Source organism: Cydia fagiglandana, chromosome 12 (genome assembly GCF_963556715.1).
Source record: "Cydia fagiglandana chromosome 12, ilCydFagi1.1, whole genome shotgun sequence".
Taxonomy (NCBI): Eukaryota; Metazoa; Arthropoda; class Insecta; order Lepidoptera; family Tortricidae; genus Cydia; species Cydia fagiglandana.
In genome coordinates this window covers 17,932,826-17,954,597 of record NC_085943.1, presented here as the reverse complement: position 1 = coordinate 17,954,597, position 21,772 = coordinate 17,932,826, and the positions used below count along the sequence as shown (strand labels likewise).

At 39.7% G+C, this 21,772-nt stretch overlaps 1 pseudogene; it reads left to right on the top strand.

The window, feature by feature from the left end:
- The first annotated feature begins 233 nt into the window (after positions 1-233).
- Positions 234-18,339, top strand: LOC134669388 (uncharacterized; annotated as a pseudogene).
- The last annotated feature ends 3,433 nt before the right edge of the window (positions 18,340-21,772 follow it).

Genomic DNA, 21,772 nt, shown 5'->3' with positions numbered 1-21,772 from the left:
AGTTTTGGAAGCGCATAGGTTATGAAATCGTTCGAATTGCGGAGCGGAGGCGGCCCTGGCCGTATGACTACTAGGGATACATAAGTTTTTGGCAAAAATTTCATTTTTGGTACAAGCTTTTATCGCCGACTGTACTTTTCTTACGACAGGCAACTAATACCTACTCATCGAGACAATTCTAAAAACCCCTAACACAATTAGGTTGCGTTGTTTCATCACAGCACAGAGTTCCTATGGCCGCCTCCTGTCTTCATAATCAGATCAGCTCGATGGTACGATGGCATTGTCATCCGATTAATACATGCATGCAAAATTTCAGCTCAATCGGAAACCGGGAAGTGTATCAAATTTAACTTGCAAGATTTGATTACAGACAGACAGCGGCTAGGTGAAACTAAATAAAAGCTTGTAATAAAAACTAGAGAGAATGTAAAAAAATTTGATTATGATCGGTATGCACAGAATTTAACATTCACTAACGGTACGCAAATTACGCATATTAAAACTTTAGAAACGCGGAGGCGGCCCTGACCCTATGATTACTAGGGATACAAAACTAGAGAGAAGGTAAAAAATTTATATTTATACCTTTCATATGCATAAACTTTTGAAACGCGGGGGCGGCCCTAGCCATGTGACTACTAGGGATACAGAACTTATGAGAAGAACATTATTAATTCTATATTTATTGAAATCATATTTTATTTATTACATGTTAAATATAAGATATGTATGATACTATTAGAAGTACCTATTCCTAATTAAATTATTTTCAGAATATTTTAATTTGTTTTTATTTCAAGTAGAAACACTGCTATAGTTATTTATAATTTATAAGTTGTAAACTGAAATAAATGTCATATACTAAGAGAGAGGACGCTGGTTCAATTCCAGTATTGGGCACTGGAGGCTTTGGTCACTTTTTCTTAGTACGTAGGTACCTACATTACCCACTAACGCCACTGCTAAATAATCGTGATTATTTAAATTTAACGACAGGTATTTAAATAATTTTTAAGAAAAAAAAACCGACTTCCATGGGGGCCAATGAAAGATTATTGTAGATGGTACACTATGTAGAAAAGGAGGTAAAACCACCCACTTTTCTACTAGCATTTCGCTTGTGTATAATGGCTCCTCTACAGGATGGGCCACCGCCGGCCACTCCAAGGGACGCAGCCATGCGGTAGAATGAGATAGCAATATCACTTGCTCCCTCTAACGCATAAATGCGTCCCTTGGAGTGGCCGGCGTTGGCCCATCGTGAAGAGGAGCCATGAGGGTCGTAATTCTAGCCTAACCTAACCCACTCCTCAGATAGCAGTTCGGTTCTGTGCGGATCGCAGTTCGAACCTAATCAAACCCACTTTTCAAGTAGCATTTCGTTTCTGTAAGGCTCGCAGTTCTAACCTAACCTAATCCTTGTTCGGTTCTGTGAGGATCGCAGTTCAAACCTAACCTAACCCACTTAATGGCGCATGCCGTGCGGTGTACGGGGGTTTAAGCGGGAGGGGCTAGTAAGATTGGCATCATCGTACTTTATACCTACATTAATTTTATGATAGATAATCATAGTTGTTTATTTAGTTAAGGTATCATAGTGGTTTTCTGGGTCAAGGTCCGGGTCCGAGTCCGGGTCCGAGTCCGGGTCCGAGTCCGGGTCCGAGTCCGGGTCCGAGTCCGGGTCCGAGTCCGGGTCCGAGTCCGGGTCCGTGTCCGGGTCCGAGACCGGATCCTCAAATGCGACAGTTTGTAATGTAAATGCTTGATTTTATGATGAAAATACAAAAAAATCTATACGTATGCCTTTAATATTTGAGGAGTTCCCTCGATTCCTTATGGATCCCATCATCAGAACTCGAGCTTGACAAAAATGTGGCTTAAAAACTTAACTTGCTTAACAAACATAACGACGAGGACAAATCGCCAACCGTGAACTATGCGTCGTTGAAGAGTTCTGTTCTGATCATCATCAGCAGTTCCACTTCATCAAATGCAACAGTTTTTAATGAAAATGCTTGATTTTCTGATGTAAATACAAAAATCTCTATACGCATGCCTTTAAGATTTGAGGAGTTCCCTTGATTCCTCATGGATCCCATCATCAGAACTCGAGCTTGACAAAAATGTGGCTTAAAAACTTAACTTGCTTAACAAACATAACGAAGAGGACAAATCGCCAACCGTGAACTATGCGTCGTTAAAGAGTTCCGTTCTGATCATCATCAGCAGTTCCACTTCATCAAATGTCACTTTTTTGGGTATACACCCAAAAAAGTGACATTTGATGAAGTGGAACTGCTGCAAATCAAGCATATACATGCTTGATTTGTTGATAAAAACCTAAAAATCACTATATGTATGCCTTTAAGATTTGAGGAGTTCCCTCGATTCCTCATGGATCCCATCATCAGAACTGGGTTTTGACAAAAACGGAACCAATCTGTATGCATATATATTCAATCAAAAAAAGAATTTTCAAAATCGATCTAGTAATGACGGAGATATGGAATAACAAACATAAAAAAAAAAAAAACATACAACCGAATTGATAACCTCCTTCTTTGAGATTTGGAAGTCGGTTAAAAAGAGGGCCACTATACGGAGTGGATTGTGTATTTAAGTACCTTTTGAATACATCAAACTAGTTCTTATGTTGCTGGATTCGTCAATCTATGCATCCAAACTTAAAACGGCCGTTTTTGTTTTGAGTTTATAGATCGACGAATCCAGGAACATAAAAACTAGTCTGACGTATTCAAAAGGTACTTAAATACAAAATACAGTCCGTAGCGGCCCCCTTTTTCCGTAAAATTTAAATAATCACGATTAGTTAGCAATGGCGCTAGTGTGCACGTTGATGGACTCTTCAGTTTATAAATATGTAATAACATGTAATGACCCGGGTATGTCCTTAAACTACGTCCAAAGACCACCGGTGGACGGGCAGCAGCGTCCCTCAAATTCGGTGTACTCGACTAAAACCACAGCCCCGAGGTTCCGGCGACCCCCGGTGCTCTGGCTATGGTGGCGGTCAGGGCATTAGCGGGGTCAGGGGTGCTATGAATCTCCGGCAAAGATCCGGCTACCCGCCCCGACGACGACTGGCCCTGGTAACACACAACATACGCACTATGAGGACTGACGAAAAGATCTGCGAGCTGGAAGAGGAACTGAGCAGGTTACACTGGGACATTGTAGGGTTATGCGAAGTCCGTAGAGATGGGGAGGATACGACAAACCTGAAGTCTGGTAACTTGCTATACCACCGGGCGGGCGACCAACAGTCCCAAGGTGGTGTCGGGTTTCTCGTTCACAAGTCCCTCGTAAACAACATAATAACCATCGACAGTGTGTCGAGCAGGGTTGTATAGTGTATACCTAATACTCAGAATATCCAAAAGATATTCGCTGAAGGTCATTCAGGTATACGCACCGACCTCGTCACACTCCGATGATGAAGTAGAGGCTAATATGTGTGAGGAAGTAAGTAGGGCCATACATACTTCTAAAACCTACTTTACTGTTGTTATGGGGGACTTCAACGTAAAGTTGGGCAAGAGAAGCGGTGATGAGTTGAGAATGGGGCAATTTGGGTATGGGCAACGGAACCCTAGAGGTTAGAGTCTGGCCGACTTTCTGGAGAGAGAGGAACTCTTCATGATGAACTCTTTCTTCCAGAAGCCGCCTCACAGGAAATGGACCTGGATGAGTCCTGACGGTTCCACGAGAAACGAGATAGACTTTATCATAACCGACAAGAAACGGATATTCAGTGATGTCTCTGTTATCAACAGGGTAAAGACCGGTAATGATCACCGAATCGTAAGAGGCTCACTGAATATCTGACCAGTGTAAGTCTATATAGTGAATCTATATTAGTGTTCCGTACAAAACTTTGTTTACGGAACACTTATGGGATCACTTCGGTCTTGCAAATCAGTTAAATACGTTTTTCTCAGAGACCGTTTGACATAGATACCTAAAATTTGGAACAGTTATAGCAATTACCACCACTCATATTGTAAATAAGTCAAAACTGTTTATTTCTTATTAAAGGGGGAAATTTAGGGGGTTGAGAGGGGTAGGCTGAAACTTTTTTCATTTGTAAGAATCGTGTGGGGTACCATTAGAAAGCTTGCAAAAAATTGAGTCGATGGACTGATTTTGACTTCATTTTAGACTGCAATAGTTTCGTCAAAAAATGCATTTAAAGTTGCAAGTTTTCATACAAAAATTTTCACCTCTGTCCTGGCGATTTTGTCGAGAAAACTATAGCTAACAGGCAGCTGACCAGTCAATACCCAACTTAAAGAAGCATGGAGACGGCGGGAAAATTATCAGCTTAACTTTATCTTTATTAGTTTTTCAACTGCAGCTTGACCTTTGGTTGCTTAGGGCTAGCTAACTGATGCTTACACTGGTCAATTCATATTAGGCGAGAAACATCCTTAGTTAAAACTTTGGCATTGAAATTTATGACTTATGTCTTTGACACAAAGTTTAATTCTGCTTGCTTATTTTTGTGGGATATTTAATTTTATCTCAATTGCCTACTATAAGTATGAGAGAGATCTACAAAATACGACCTTATCATATTGCAAATAAGTTTCAATTTCGAACGGGCTTTCCAATCAATGGACTCGGCATATCAAAAATCTGAAAAATTCAAATTAAGAATTCCGTTCTTGACTGTCGTTGTGTTTTTTTTTTCCACAATAGGACACATAGAGTTAGTAAGGCGTATAGAGATAATAAAGTCATTTAATATTTATGAACAGCTTTGGATCAGCTCATGTATAGATTTTATTGAGAGTATCTGATTCGTCGAAACAATATACACAATATTCCTTTTCATTAAGTACCATTACATTTCTGTATTAATTGTATAATTATAATATCTATTAATTATGTTCAGTACTTATGTATATTTTTGAACGGATCGGTGAGCAACAAGATTCAGGGCTATAACCGCGAAAATAGAAGTTCGCAAATTGCGAGCATTTTTCTCTGTCACTCTAATTACGCCTTCATTGGAGTAAAAGAGAAAGATCCTCGCAAATTGCGAATTTCGGTTTTCGCGGTAGCCCCTCAGTCCTGTTACGAGAAAATAATTTTGGAAGACATTAATAGTATATAATAGGACAGTTAAATATCACAGTTTTTAGAAACAAAGGTAAAATTGACGAAATATTTAAAGTAAGCCGATCTTGTTTTTTAGCAGTTCTAAATAATATTAAAGTCTATATGGCATAGAACTAGAAACAAAATCAAATAAAAAATAATAATGAGTTCTAAATTCAAATTGAAGGAGTATACATTTAAGGTATTATAGGCCAAGCGCGCACCACGATATTAATTTTTGCGACACGATTTTAGAATCGCGCTGTAATATATCGCAGAAAATTCACTGCGCGCACTGCGATCAAAAAGTCGACGATTTGTTCATTCTCAACATGGATTTCGTACCAGTGCTTGTCATGAAACGTGTCTTTAATATGCGATTGCTGTATGACTTTGAGCATTTATAACACAAAGGTGATCCCCGTCTATTTCCATAATTAAATAGTCAACATCTAGCGTCTCATTTTGAGACTCCATTGGAGATGCAGGTGCCGAGATGTTGGGGTTTGGAGAGCGAAATGCCGACTGAGGTCCGGCCGGGGTGCGATTTTATTATCATAGTGCGCGCGGGGCCATACAACTCCGCATGCTGCAATCACTTTGCGACAATCGCGTCGCGAACAATCGCGGAAAAATGTGACAAATCACAATTTTAAAATCGCTGCGATTTTTTTGTCGCATATGCGCGCACTAACATATAAACACATACGTTGCATTTCTGCGACAAAATTATCGCAGGACAAAAAATCGTGGTGCGCGCTTGGCCTTACTCTAAATTATTATAATACATCAAGCATTCGCGAGATGCTCGACTTCGGTATTCAAACACAAAGCAATAGTACAAGAATCTAACTAAATGCAAAGGCCGAAGGAGCGATTCGAAGATCCGAAGCGTCCGACAGACGCGCGCCTCCCGTAACTTTTCCAAGTATTTTTAAGTACAAGTGTCTAAGTCGCAAGATCCAAAGGCTGAAGTCGCATTGGGCCGAAAGCCCGAAGCATCCAGGAGGTCAGTTCTAAACACAGGTAATTAATACAAGTGTCTAAATGCGAAGGCCGGAGGCCGAGCTCCGCGTAGGGCCGAAGGCCCGAAGCCTGCAAGATGTCAGTGGTTAAACAGAACTGACAGCCTGGACGCTTCGGGCCTTCGGCCCTACGCGGAGCTCGGCCTTCGGCCTTCGCATTTAGATACTTTTACTATTGTTCTGTGTTTAAGTACTAACATCCTGGACGCTTCGGGCCTTCGGCCCTACGCGGAGCTCGGCCTTCGGCTTTCGCATTTAGACACTTGTACTATTGTTCTGTGTTAAAGCACTGACATCCTGGACGCTTCGGGCCTTCGGGCTACGCGGAGGTCGGCCTTTGGCCTTCATATTTAGACACTTGTACTATTGCTCTGTGCTAAAGCGATGACATTTTGCTAAAGCTCGGCCTTCGGCCTTCGCACTTAGACACTATTGTTCTGTGTGTGTAGTTGAATACGGTATCCTAAAAACAGGCAAACAACCCCTGTAAAATGTAACGATGCGAGCGGTACGGCTACCATCAGTTTGGCATTGACATAAACGCTACCGTGGGCGTGAACGTAATTTACTTTCTATGCATCTCGCTCGTACTGACATATTAGTGCGAAAGAGATATACCTATAGGAAGTAAATTACGTTCACGATACCGTTTATGTCAATGCCAATCTGATGGTAGCCGTACGGAACACTAAACGCCTCGAGCTATCTCGGACTTGGCCAAATTATTTTTTATGGATTCTTACTCTTTTAAATTGTGTCGTGGGACCAAGAATCGTTATCGTGTGAAGCTACAGCGTCACGAATGATTAGTACCATTTTTTTAACACACTGTCAATATAATTTCTGTTTTGCTAGCTTGTGCCTAAGATAGAGGCGTGTGCGTGACATTTTTGGATATGAAAAATAAACTTAAGATTTAGCGGTGCAAAGTTTATGGCCGTTGACGGATAGTTCAGACTTAGTTTTTGATTACATCCTTTGGATTAGGTTCTTAAAATGACTTGACGTCCAAAATTGACTAGTCAAACGTAATAAGGGTTAAAATTGTGTATTTTTATTTGAAGAACGTAAAAGGTTACTTTAACCGCATCGAAGCTGAAGGAATCCATTTGTGGTAATTTTTGCAGTCAGTTTTTACAGTTTACAGTACAAAACACTTAAATTTGGATCCGGCATTGAATTTTTCAATTCTCAATATTCTGTGTTTCAGTGATATGTTGTTTGCAATGTATATCTGTTAAAGAAGCATTTTGAGAGTCAAATTCAATTAATAATGAATTAATTAATTTTGGATTCGATTTGATACTTAATTTGACGTACCTACGTACTAAATGGGTTAATGTAATTTTGCATATTGCATGAATAGCTAAGTAAGCAGTTTGAGAACGATATTATTCATTGATCTATTTAAACACTATTTAAAGGAATTAATTTTGGGAATAGATATCTCTAGGTATATCGCTAATGGTTTTATGACATTGACATAAGAGACAAAACGTGAAGTTCATGCCCCTTTCAAAGTAACAGTAATGATACCATTAAGAATAGTTTATTTGAGAGGTCCATCACATGAGTTGGCGGTCGCAACCGGAACCTGAGTTGTCCAGAGGGCGTTTGAGGGCTGGGTGCTGGTGGGCACAGTCCTATTCGTAACTGCAATTCAAGGGGGTTTCGGACCGGGCGATGAGGCTAGCTGTGTGTTGGAACAAAGCTGTTGCAAAGCCAAGTTGTTGGCACTGTTATTTGGAAGTTGGTGTTGACTTGTAGGCATTGGTTGATGCATGTGAAAAGAAAGTCTTTGCTAAAAAAAAAAATGATTTTGTGCAAATAGTTTTTTTTTTTTGCTTAACACTCAAAGCTGTGTCTCGCTCGTGCGTCCATGAGGGATAAAACACACGCAATGCGACTGATTTAAAACACATTTTAATATTCCTGGCATTATGGTATAAATTATTGCTCCCCTCAAATGTGAAGGCTAATGACAGAATGTTTGCGGTTTTAACGTGCTACTTTAGTATTTTTCGGTAGAAGGCAGCATAATGAGACTTGCAAAATAGGAAAATAACGCTTTCTCTATTGCACCTGTTCAAAATTCAAGGAGACTATCCCGTTCTGTCTTGGTATTATTATTTGATTGTCGTGCATATGCTATGTATGTTAGTGCGAGTAATAAAATCTCTATCTTGGCAATAGAATAATAGCGATAATTATAGACTATTATTATTAACGTATGTAGTATATTACGAACGAATTATGGAACTAGTACAAAAGTTGTTCGTACTCCTTACAATGATGATCTTTTACGAAAATAGTTGTCGATGTTTAGTGAACGTATTTATTTTCTGTTTGAAGATAAAGAAGTTAGCAAAATTTGAGTACAGCGGTTTGATTTAGGTAGAAAATAATTTTTGCCACTAGTACGTGTTACGCTAGGCCCTCGTATTGACACTCGTTGTAAAATAGGTTATTTTACCGTATGTAAGTAAGTATATGTAATTGGGTACTACTATGGGATCAGAAGGTACGGTAAATAAATTAAAAGATGCGTGTTCATTAGTTGGTGTTTACTATGAGACTAATCTTACGCGCCGAGCGCAGTCGGCTCTAACTTATCCTATACCTATATACTACGGATACATATGTTATGGTGGTGGCGGGGAGCCTCGCCACAGTCCTCCGCCCTTAGAAAAATCTAGAAAAAACTATTGCTAAAAATCCGGCCCGCACTTTTTACTTCACTATCTTACGTTTGCACTAAGTATTTACACTATTTACACTATCACATGGTTGATTGTTTGTTGTTTCGGCGGCGGCGCTCCAATAGCGCCGGTTTGCACGGCGGCTGCGGTCCTTTTTCTTATGGTTTTCTCTATACGATAGTCCACTGTTGCTCTAATGCGTTGTTTGCAGTAACGCCAGCCAATGTATAGGGTGGCTAGCGTTATTAAGGCGCTGACCAGCACCACGGCTGCGAGAGACATCTTAAAGTTTGTGTTGTCTCCTGATGTGTCCTCCTTCTCCGATGTCCTCAGCTTGGTGTCCGACGCGACACCATTCTGGGCCACGATCATTGTTTTGCTTGGTGGGTTCCCCATGTTTGGTTGAGAGTGGATGTGTACAGCTCGACGTCCGAATATGTACTGATGTAGACTGTGAGTGATGGAATGCTAAATGTTGAATCGCACGGTCTTCTTTACCGTGCGACCGGATCTTGTTCTCACCAGCGGTTCGGTTGAAGTGGTGCCATTAGTGTCATTCCGCTGCGGTGTCGGTGTTGGCGATGTTATGACACCCGGAGATGCGGCTACTGTATCACTTCGTTGAACGCTGGAGCTCGTAACCGTCATATCGTCGGCCATTAAAAGATAAGCCGGCTTGAGACGGTCAAGTGACACAGTGACATGTTTATTGTTGACTGTGATAACAAAGAACTTTGGATGGCGAGATAAAACTTGAAATGGACCTTCGTACGCAGGTACTAAGGACTTTCGAGCTTCGTTACGCAGGAATACATGTGTACAAGAGTTTAAGTCCTTGTGTATGAAGATGTTGTTTTTGTTGTGAGAACCAGTAGCGTTCGCAATACTCGGAACGGATGAGAGGATGTGAGCGAGATTATTCACATATTCATTAGTATTTATGTTTGTATTATGTTTGGTAAATAAATCTCCTGGTAATCTAAGGTTTGTGCCGTATAAGAATTGAGATGGGCTAAAACCTAGGTCTTCCTTTATGGCTGAGCGTAAACCTAGTAAGATTAAAGGTAGTTCCTGTGACCATTGTGTATTATCTTTACATTTGGCGATAATGGCGGCCTTTAATGTCCTATGAAATCTCTCGATCATGCCGTTCGCTTTCGGATTGTACGCTGTTGTACGAACACGTTCGATGCCGAGTCTTTTTAACAATTGCGTAAATAAATCGGACTCGAATTGTCGGCCTTGGTCTGAAGTGATTCGCTTGGGGCAACCGAAACGAGCTATCCAGTGTTCTACGAACACTTTAGCAACCGTTTCGGCTGTTATATCCTTTGTAGGGATCACTTCAGGCCATTTTGTTACCCTATCTATTATTGTGACGCAATATCTGAAATCGTTAGATAGCGGCAACGGACCTATAATGTCAATATGCACATGTTCGAAACGTGAAGCGTTGTCGAACTCGCCTATTGGTGTGATGGTATGTCTCTCAATTTTTGACTTCTGACACGGAATACAACATTTTACAATATTTTTGATATCTGTGTTCATGCTAGGCCAGAAATATCTATTTTTAACCGCATGCCTTGTAGCAGAGATGCCGGGGTGACTCACGTTGTGAATTGTTTTAATCGCAAGTTCTCTGAAACGTAATGGTAAGTAAGGTCGGATGTTATCAGTTGATGTTTCGCAAGTTATTTTTATCCCGGATTCTGGCATTGTGATTAATTTAAATTGTAGATTATTTTGGGTTTTCAGATTCTGTAATTCAGCGTCATTTTCTTGTGCTTCGGCTAACGATTTATAATCGATTAAACTAGGTATTGATATTTCATTTATCCTCGATAAGGCGTCGGCTACTGTGTTTCTATCACCTTCGATGTATTGGATTTTGTCACAAAATTGAGATATAAAGTCTAATTGTCTGAGGCGTCTAGGTGAATCTGAAGGTGAGACCTTTTTTGTAAGTGCGAATGTTAATGGTTTGTGGTCTGTTAATACAGTTAATTCTTTGCCTTCTACCATGTGACGAAAATGCCTTATAGCCATGTAAATAGCTAATAACTCTCTGTCGAAAGTACTGTACCTACATTGGGTTTCGGTAAGTTTTTTTGAAAAGAAAGCTAGGGGTTCTAATTTATCACCTATCTGTTGATGTAAGGCGCCACCTACGCAGTTTCCGGAAGCATCAGTCATTAGAACTAGGGGTGCGGACACTTCCGGATGTGACAAAACTAAAGCTTCATTAATGCTTTTCTTACATTGGCTGAACGCTTCTAATGCACTTTCAGACCATGTAATTTTAGTTTTGTCGTTTTTTCTAGCATTATGTAAGTAAGCGTTTAATGGTGCTTGAATTTCAGCGGCTTTTGGAATGCTTTGCCTATAGAAATTCATCATTCCTAGAAATCGCCGGAGTTCCTCGACTGTTTTTGGTAGGGGAAAGTTTGAAATGAGTTGCGTTTTTTCTTCGCTTGGTTTGATACCTTCCTTACTAATATGATAGCCGAGAAAAATTAATTCCGATTTCCCAAATTCGCATTTATTAGTGTTTATGGTAAGTCCGTAGTCGTTGAGTCGTTCTAGGACTAACTCTAAGTGTTTAATGTGTTGTTCTTTTGACTCGGAGCTAATAATTATGTCGTCTAAGTATGCGAATGCAAAATCGAGGTTTTTGAGTACAGTGTTGATTAACCTCTGGAAATCCTGCGCTGCGTTACGTAAGCCAAAATTCATCCTAGTATACTCGAATAATCCAAAAGGCGTGATTACAGCTGTTTTTGGAATATCCTCTGGTGCCATGGGTATATTATGGTAGGCTTTGCGCACATCGATTTTGGAAAATATTGATTTACCTTTAAGTGTGTATGTAAAGTCTAAAAGTCTTGGTAATGGATAACGGTCAGGAATTGTTTGTGCGTTTAACCTACGATAATCACCGCAAGGTCTTGTTTCCTTTCCGTCCTTTTTATCGACACACACAAGTGGATTTGCCCAAGGGCTATTAGATGGTCTACAAATGCCTAATTGCGTCATTCTTTCGAATTCGGCTTTGGCTAATTTGTATTTTTTTGGATTAAGTGGGCGTGCTTTTTCGTAAACTGGAGGACCAGTTGTATAAATGTGATGTTGGACCTCATGTTTCGGATTTAATTTGAAATTCTCTTTTTTAGTGATGTCAGGGAATTTCTCTAATAATTTGTGATACTCATTATTGACGTCAATTGACCGAATAGTTGTTGGCTCGACATCTTTGCAGATGCTAGCAGCTCGTGATAGTAGAGTAATTTTATCTATTAGTTTCTTACCATGTAAATCTACTAATAATTTGTTAGCTACTAGAAAGTCGGCACCTATGATTGATCTTTGGACGTCTGCTAATATAAATTTCCAAATAAATGTACGACGTAGGCCAAGATCAATTGCTAAAGTTTTGTCGCCGTATGTCTTAATTTTTGAGCCATTGGCAGCATATAAAGTGTAGTCTGACTGAGTGTTTTGCCTTTTTCCGGCTAAAACAGACACATCAGCACCAGTGTCTATCAAAAATCGCGTGCCTGTATTATGGTCGGTAACGCATAAACGGTATGTATTTTCGACACCGACAACTTGGTATATGCGTGCCGGTGTCAGAGTTAGTTTTCCGACCCGGAAGTATGACGACAATTAGTAAGATCACCGCATTTGCGAGCATCTTGTCCGTAGGTGAAATGGTAGTAGCATTTATAATTAGATTCACCTGGTTTTGCTACTTGGGACATAAATGCGGTTTTATTCGAGCTATTACTTTTCGAACGTGTTCGCGATGGATCTCTTTGAAAACGCGTGCGGCGGACATGATCTCGCGATTTCCTAGTCGTTGTCGTGTTTAATTTATTGGTAATGGCCTGTATTTCTAATTTTAGGTTGGCTATTTCCCGTAATAATTTGTCGTTATCGGATTTAAAAGAGGTTGTGGAAGATGATGCTATAGCGGCCATTTCCGATGGTTTGGTACTTTCTACTATTTTATCTGCCATCGCAGCTAAAGTATCTAATTTTACTTCCCCCGAGTCACACGCCGTTATCACTGCACGTATTGACTGAGGGAGACGACCGACAAATAGTAATTTTAATGTGTCGTCTTGGACGCGAGTTTTACCTAACTCTCTCATACGTCTGAGTAATTGCGAAGGCTTTTGATCTCCTAACTCAATCTCGTTCAAAAGTTGATTTAACTGCCTCGACTCTGACTCTTCATACACAGATATTAATCGGGCTTTAATTGTTTCGAACTTATTGGTTTCAGGCATATTTTCTAAAATGTCACTAATGTCCCTTAACTCGTCTCTCCCCAACTTAGCAATTAAAAGTTGACTCTTATGAAGGTCACTTGCCTTTTGTGGATCCACTATGGCGTCGAACTGGTGGAACCAGAGCCTTGGCTGTTGCCGCCAAAACTCAGGGATGCGCGACGAGAGGGTGATGGCGGTCAGCTGCTGCGGGAACTGCTGGGTGACAGGTTGTTGGTTGGGCTGCAGCTGGTCTTGAGTTACTTCCTCCGTCAGCGTCATGGTGATGCGAGGTACGGAAGCCGATTTAATCAAAAGTTCTAAGTTGGCGCACGGAACACTTGAGACACGTCGGGAGTCACCACTTTACCGTATGTAAGTAAGTATATGTAATTGGGTACTACTATGGGATCAGAAGGTACGGTAAATAAATTAAAAGATGCGTGTTCATTAGTTGGTGTTTACTATGAGACTAATCTTACGCGCCGAGCGCAGTCGGCTCTAACTTATCCTATACCTATATACTACGGATACATATGTTATGGTGGTGGCGGGGAGCCTCGCCACATTATGAACTCCTTTACTTTATTAATTTTATGCATGTTCAACCTATTTGGATCTTTCCGAGAGCTCTTTGTGGTTTTTGAAGTATTATGTCACTCAGCTAAAGTCAGTAATGTCAGTGTGTAAATATTATAATATTATGATAACGTTTTTTTTTATTTTTCTTCATAAAAAAAATATTAAATCGGGTTTCCTCCATGAAAAAAATACAATTTGGCTAATGTAGAAAGTATAATACTGGACTTACCTGATAATATTTCAAGTTTGATGCTGTCTTGTAAATGTATTGTTCGTACAGAAGGAATAAAATAGAGAAGTTGGTCTGAACAATACACTGTATGGAATGCAAATTTGGCGGTCGATAAAAATCAAACATTTTAACCATGAGATAACGGAGACGATACACGGGTTTGGGGTGAGAGGCCATTGTGCGTGCGGTCAATTATCTTTCAAACGGATAAACCAATTTCATCGCTGTTTTCTGTGATCGGAGCCAAAATTTTGAGGTAATGACAAATGGCAAACAAAGCTGGATCAAGGTTGAAATGAGAAAATCTATTAGTAGGGACACTAAACTCTTAGGGAATACTAAACGTTTAAGTAATGAGTAGGTACGCAGATAATGTTCATAAAAGCAGTAAAATATGGAAAACCGTTTATTATGGAGAGCTCAATACAAGATGTTTTTCAACTGAGAGGAATATGTGTGGTGAGGTCCATTTAAAAGCTCTTTTTGTATCTTTATGGTGATATTATTATCACGCTGTTTTGGATAATTGCATTTTAAGTCTCTTAATGAATTGTTCGAAATGTATCTCTAGCCCATACCCCATTTCTGTTAATTTGGCCTTATTGAATATGGTGATACTTATGCTGAACTTGTGCATTCACAACAATGATCTTGTGCGTATTGTTGAAAGAGTTGAGTTGAGTGACCTGTCAGTATTCAAAAGTTATGGGAAAACTTACTTTGGTCAGGTAGGCCGAGCAATGAGCTTAGATATCTCAGATTGTTGTATTCTGTCCGCAGATGTATGCAGTGATGCATACAATGTCAGAATGCCGTGGTGGTGCAGGTGAACTGCGCTCTACAGTCCTCTACTTTTGGAAGCAGAAGAAATCTGATCTTCGCTCTAGTCTACCAGTGAAAATCATAAAGGGGGATGGATAATGTACGGAGGGACCCGTACAATGTCAGGTGGGCCGTGTCGGAGAACGGCTGAAATGTGCCATCTATCGCCCTCAAGAGGCGTTTTATCATGCAAACCTTGACAAATAGAGCAAACTAGGGTGTTACGTGTTACGTACATCTAAGTGGCGTTCGACGCAGTTCCGCTAAGACGTCATAGAGTGCGCTATTAAAACAATTGAAGTCGAGAACAATTGAAGTTATGCTGTCAATCAATCTTCAGATGAAGCACGATGAGAATGAACGGGAGAAGATGACGTCTGTGGCGGCTCCTGGGTCAAATCCACTGGTTTGCTTAAGATAAGAAACGAATCGCGTGCTGTGATTTGTAATGAGTCTTGTGCAGTAAAGATTGTGAGTTGAACATAGTATTTCATTGAAGGCCCTCGTCATCCACGATTGAAGGTTCTGATGTGCTGCAGATAGTATGATATGCCCACAATTCCCGACTAAAGAAATTTAGTTATTGATAAGAACGCCCTCTCTGTGCGCTTCACAAAACGGTTAGGCTCAGTGAGCCGGCTCACCTATGAACCCAACTCGTGCGCAAGCGAATTTAGCGAATTAAATAAGTAATTAGTTCAGCTATAATCCGCAACCGTGATACCGCATCACAGAGGATGCTGCCTTTTTCGATACGAACGGCGAGGTGACTGGAAGGACGTTGTGAGAGTTAAATTCAAAATGAAGCCAAAAGATATTTTTTATTTTTTTATTTTTTTTATTTATTATTATTAACACACAGTACAGAACATATAATTGAACAGGTCCCTGCAAAACTGTATTTACAGTTTGCCTGCAGGTAAGAGTCTCTACATACACATGTATTTAAGTGAGTACTAATTTTAAATTATTATTAAATCTAAACACTTAGTGGCACTTGCACATGTGCAACTGTCACTTAAGTGTTTGCAATAGGTACAGTTTTAGGGCACTTTTAAATTTATTTTTATTTGGCTCATGCCGAATGTTCTCGGGTAGACTATTCAGGAGATATGGAACTCTTTTCCTAAGAGTTCTATCACCAAAATAGTTGCTAACCCGGGGGACTTCAAATTTTCGCAATTTGTAGGCCGCAATCCTGGCATTTAAAGTTACCTCAACGTTAGTTAGTATGTAAAATAAATTATAAAACTGGAGAAGTCGTCGCATTCATGAACACTTAAAATCCCAAAACTGTAAGTACTGTTATATAACCTCAAATGTCTAGCACGTTGGCTTTGCAAGATTTCTTTGGTTCTACAGCTGGGTTTTGCCTTGTTGTAGGGGCCTTAGGTTGACCTGACAACGATTTCGAGGGATGAGCTCCGGCCGGCATCTGGTGTCCGAGCTGGTCATCCACGTCACCACTTAACCCTGGACCTGCTTCCTGGAGGCATCGGCGTCTGCGTAGTGGATTCCGTATGTGTAATAAATAAAGAGTGTTCGCAAGTGCTTTAGGAACAATCCAGGTTAGTTAAAAACTTAATTTGAACTTTAACTCAACGTCAGTGGACAATAAAAGTGTAGCTTTGTGACCCAGTGTGAATAAAGACTTTCTCCAGAATTTCTACTTCTTTTCATTTACATTACAACCCAGTAAAGGCGCCCTGAGGTTCTAAATATTAACAGTTTCATGCCTACGTTGTTGCGACCCGGTGAAGTACCAGTGGAGCTGATTTCAACTGTTACAGTCTATTGGGCAAAGCCAGCTGACGAAGCTGAAACGGGAAGATGGCAGCATAGCGTCGAGCAAAGCGAAGGTTTTAGGCGAGATCGAGAGGTTCTATGGACAGTTATACACTTTGATCGCAAAGCCCGTTGACAGCTTGGTAGGAGATCCAAGAGTCAAGCTGTCCCGACATTATACCGAAGATATCCCGGACATCAGTCTGTACGAGATTAGGATGGCCCTGAAGCAGCTTAAGAACAACAAGGCGCCGGGCAAAGACGGAATCACTTCAGAGCTTCCGACAGCGGGTGGAACACCGGTACTTAAAGTCCTCCAGAAGCTCTTTAATTCCGTCTTGTCCGAGGGCAAAACGCCTGAAACATGGAATAGAGGCGAGGTGGTGCTGTTTTTCAAAAAAGGTGATTACAGCCTATTAAAGAAATACAGACCCATCACGCTTCTGAGCCATGTCTATAAGCTGTTTTCAAGGGTCATCACGAACCGTCTCGAACACAGACTTGATGACTTCCAGCCTCCCGAACAAGCCGGTTTCCGAAAAGGCTATAGTACCATAGACCACATCCATCAATACGCTGCGGCAAGTTATACAGAAGACCGAAGAGTATAACTTGCCATTATGCTTAGCGTTTGTGGACTATGAGAAAGCCTTCGATTCGGTGGAAACATGGGCGGTGCTTGAGTCTCTTCAGCTATGCCATATTGACTATCGGTACATCGAAGTGTTGAAGTGTTTGTACAGTAACGCCACCATGTCGGTCCGAGTACAGGAGCAGAGCACGAAGGCGATTCCATTGCAAAGAGGCGTAAGGCAGGGAGACGGTATCTCTCCAAAACTGTTTACTGCCGTAATGGAAGATGCCTTCAAGCTCCTGGAATGGCAAGGACTTGGCATCAACATCAACGGCGAATACATCACTCACCTTCGGTTTGCCGACGATATCGTAGTCATGGCAAAGTCGATGGAGGAACTCAGCATGATGCTCGATGACCTCAACCGAGTTTAAAAATGGGTGGGCTTGAAAATGAACATGGACAAGACGAAACTTATGTCAAATGCCAATGTTGTGCCCATCCCAGTCTCTGTTGGGAACTCGGTACTCGAAGTTGTTGACTCGTACATCTACTTAGGACAAGTAGTCCAATTAGGTAGGTCCAACTTCGAGAAGGAGGTCAACCGCCGAATCCAACTCGGTTGGGCAGCGTTCGGGAAACTACGTAATAGAATAGAATAGAATAGAATAGAATAGAAATAGTTTATTCGTGGCATAAAAAATAGGTAACAGACAAAAGAGAGAAAAAAAAAGAGGAACAAAAATGTAATGTCTTTTCGTCCGATATACCTCAGTGCTTCAAGACGAAAGTCTTTAATCAATGTGTGTTACCAGTGATGACTTTCGGTTCCGAAACGTGGTCTTTCACTATCGGCCTCATCTCAAAATTCAAAGTCGCTCAACGAGCTATGGAGAGGGCTATGCTCGGAGTTTCTCTGCGTGATCGAATCAAAAATGGGGAGATCCGTAGACGAACTAAAGTCACCGACATAGCCCATCGGATTAGCAAGCTGAAGTGGCAATGGGCAGGCCACATTGCGCGCAGAGAAGATGGCCGATAGGGTCGAAAAGTGCTCGAGGGGAGACCACGGACTAGCAAGCGCAGCGTAGGACGTCCACCCACAAGATGAACGGACGACCTTGTTAAGGCCGCCTGAAGACGCTGGATGCGGGTCGCTTCCAACCGGTACGAATGGAGGTCCAAGGGGGAGGCCTATGTTCAGCAGTGGACGTCATATGGCTGAAATGATGATCATGATGATGAACATGTAATGTTATGAAAAGATGCGTCTCACCAAGATTCCTCCTAGTCCTCCACTTTTGTTATAATGCACTTCAGTTGAATTGAATTGAAATAGCAAAGGACAGAGACAAGTGGAAATCAATGGAGGAGGCCTTTACCAAGAAGGGGTCTAGCGCACATAACAATATTACTTCTAAATCATAAATGTATTTTTAAATAAAATATTAACCAGGTATATTCAAAGTGCTTAGAATAAAATATTTTTTTAAATTTCTTTACCTGTAAGTAAGAAACTAGTTGGGAGAACTGTGTCCCCTTTTCTTCCAGTTAAGTACTCTAACTCGTGCGGACCGCTGAAATCTACTTCTCGATGCAGCTGCTCGCTTTCGCTCAGTATCTACAACAAACTTGTTATGATAATTCTGAGGGTTTCCTGTGTTAAATACAGAGCTGCGTCCATCACATATCATAATGTCTGTCCGTGGTGGTAGAGACAAATATAGATTTGTTTTATTTTATTTATTTGAGAAATAGAAGGAAGAGACAGAATATTATTGTTATCTTGTACAGTCACCCCACGGAATTGTTGTGCCATTGCCATTTAGGGTTGTTGCTAAATTCGAACTTCTATATACATATAACGTAAGTATTGCACAACCTATTTCGTCAGGACCCTAAATAAATCGCGCAACAATCGCGGAGCGTGATGGTACATTTACCCATGATTTACCCCATCAACTAGTAACCTGTTAATAAAACTAATATCTGGGAGGCCGAGCTTTGGTCGGTAAACATATAAAAACTCAAAAATGCGCGTTTTCCCAGAAATAACACCTAGCTAGGTCAATTTATCGCCCCCGAAACCCCTCATATAGCAAATATCATTGAAATCGTTAAAGCCGTTCCCGAGATCCCCGAAATATATAATTATAGTTATATATAAATATAAATAAACAAGTTTAATGGTTAGAAAAGAATTAAATTGCTCGTTTAAAGATATATTAGTTGATATTAGATAGACAGATTTGCACGGAGGCGGCTCCAACCCTCGGCATACTAGGGGTGCAAAAACGAATAAGAGGTTTGCAAAAACGCGATCATATTAAATAAAGGCTGCTATTTAACTGATCAACAGATTTAGTAAAATTTAATACCAAAAAAATCTATTTTACCACCCTAAAATAATGAATGATCACCAAAATTATAACACCATGTTAATGTAAAATGATTACCAATTTTATTACATTTTACTATCCTTTTAAAGGAAACGGTACCAAACTAATCCTTATTAACCCAAAAATAGTAAATGATTACCAAATTTCAAACCCCATTTTAATGTGAAATGATGACCAACTTTTTACATCTTGGTACGAGTATCCTATTAAAGAAAATGACACCAAAATAATCATTGTAAATCCAAAAATAGTGAATGACTGCCAAAATTAGAACTCCATTTTAATGTTTAACCAAATTTTTATATTTTGCTATCCTATTAAAGCAAATGACTCCAAAATAATCATTGTAAACCCAAAATTAGTAAATGACCACCAAAATTGTAACCACATTTTAAATAAAAATGTGCAGATATTTAATATTATCGTTATCCTATTAAATTAATGAATCCACTTCGTCACATTTTTCTAATCGCATTTTATTTCTGTAACAGTCGCAGTTCTAACCTAACCTAACCCACTTTTCTAGTAGCATTTCGTTTCTGAAAGGGTTGCAGTTCAAACCTAACCTAACCCACTTTTCTAGTAGCATTTCGTTTCTGTATGGGTCGCAGTTCAAAACTAACCTAACCCACTTTTTAGTAGCATTTCTTTTCTGCAAGGGTCGCAATTCAAACCTAACCTAACCCACTTTTCTAGTCGCATTTCTTTTCTGTAAGGGTCGCAGTTCAAACCTAACCTAACCCACTTTTCTAGTAGCATTTCTATTCTGTAAGGGCCGCAGTTCAAACCTAACCTAAACATCTTTTCTAGTATCATTTCGTTTCTGTAAGGGTCACAGTGCTAACCTAACCCACTTAACTGATAGCAGTTTAACTTACTTTTCTAGTAGCATAACAAAATGCTACTAGAAAAGTAGGTTAGGTTAGGTAGGTATGCGGTGCGAGGTACGGTGGGTTGAGCGGGAGGGGCTAGTAATTTTGGTTACTTTATTTGGTAATATGTATACATTTTTTGGTACCTAATCATAGTGGTTTATTTAGGTGAAAATATCCCATTAATTTGGCCTTCAAGATTTGGTGATCATTAATGATTTTTGGTGGTCATTCAATATATTTGCTATTTGAATACAATTTGAAGTGCAGTCGTAATTAAAACGGTGGTACTTTTGTATTTTTAGGTCTTATTATTTTGGTGTTCATTAATTTTCTTTGGTAAGCATGATTTTTTTTTATGTAGAGTACCAAAGTATTTTTGGTGGTCATTATATTTGTAGCCTTAAATAAACTGCTATGCCTATGAATGTTATACCAAGGCAACTAATGCAAAACTTTAAAACTTTGAGCTTCGATCGATAGATTACATAGACAGATTAGTAATGTCTATTAAAATATATAATAAGCTCCCGGACTCTATAAAAGAAGAAGAAAATGATACTATATATATAATTAAAATTAAACAGTTGTTATTAGATAAATCATATTATACTCTAAGCGAATTTTTTAATGACATTATAATTCAATAATATTGTTTATTAAGATAATTACTTAATCACAAATTCTCCTCTCTTTCAAATTGTAAATACTAATAATAATATAATATATTGCAGTGCCCAACAGGGTTCACAAAGACCTAGCTCATAAGTTTTTACCACCTGTACAACTACTTTGTGAATTTGTAATAAATATTGAGTATTGAGATTTGCATGGAGGCGGTTCCAGCCTTCGGCATACTAGGGGTGCATAAACGAATAAGAGGATTGCAAAAACGCGATCTATGAAAGTTATAACCAAGGCAACTAATACACAAACTTTGAGCTTCGATGCGCAGTCTGTCTTTTGCGTATTTGTAGAGCTAGATAGTGACAGCAAATCTCTTCGACATGCCTCATACAAGACAACCAACAGGAGTAGAGCACCATAAATTTATATAATATACGAACAAAGCGGTTAAAATTATGGTAATTAAATGAGCCCGCGATGTGATATGACCCCAGGTTGCCAATACCAACAAGCAATCAACTAATCTTTAATAGAAAAAAAAACACACACGGCACATTTGGTCCGGGAGACAATCAGAGTGGGGGGCAATATTTTATTTGTTAAGTTAGTTTTACTCATTTTTAGGTTTATTTTAGTTTATAATTTGTATGTTTAATCTGTTTTATTCTAAAGGTTTTTAATAAAATTTCGCTCTTATTCATATAATAAAAAAAAGACTTCTCAAAATATTTTTTTTTTATCCAAGATAACTCTTATATAC